Source organism: Phalaenopsis equestris, unplaced genomic scaffold (genome assembly GCF_001263595.1).
Source record: "Phalaenopsis equestris unplaced genomic scaffold, ASM126359v1 Scaffold000036, whole genome shotgun sequence".
NCBI classification, from domain to species: Eukaryota; Viridiplantae; Streptophyta; class Magnoliopsida; order Asparagales; family Orchidaceae; genus Phalaenopsis; species Phalaenopsis equestris.
This window is the reverse complement of record NW_018164478.1, coordinates 4,772,519-4,772,938: the sequence shown is the minus strand read 5'-3', so window position 1 is coordinate 4,772,938 and position 420 is coordinate 4,772,519.

Here is a 420-nt window from a genome sequence, read left to right as displayed (position 1 = left end):
GAAGCTTCCCTTCTCAGAGCAAAGGTATAAAACTCCCCATTCTCCCGAGCTTATTTTGATTCTCCATTTACTTAAGCTTTATTTCATGGCCTCTTAACCGTATAAATATGTTCGTCTCACTTAGACGAGTCCATAGGATCAAACCCGAAGTGATTTGGTTAAGTCTAGGCCGAGATCTTAAGGTTTTACTGTGGACGAACACGGGTTCATTCCATTGGGGACAATGAACGGATGCCGTCCATTCTCGCGTGTATTAAATAAACGACAGAGATCGAGTCGTATGATCATCCGGGGCGATAAAGCGGGACGCGTGGCAACTGACTCGGAAGGTGGCGTTGAATAGGAGCGCGTCGCGTGACTTTTCGACGGATCCGAGGATCCAGTCAGCCCGCGTTTGAATAAATAAATAGGGGTATTTAA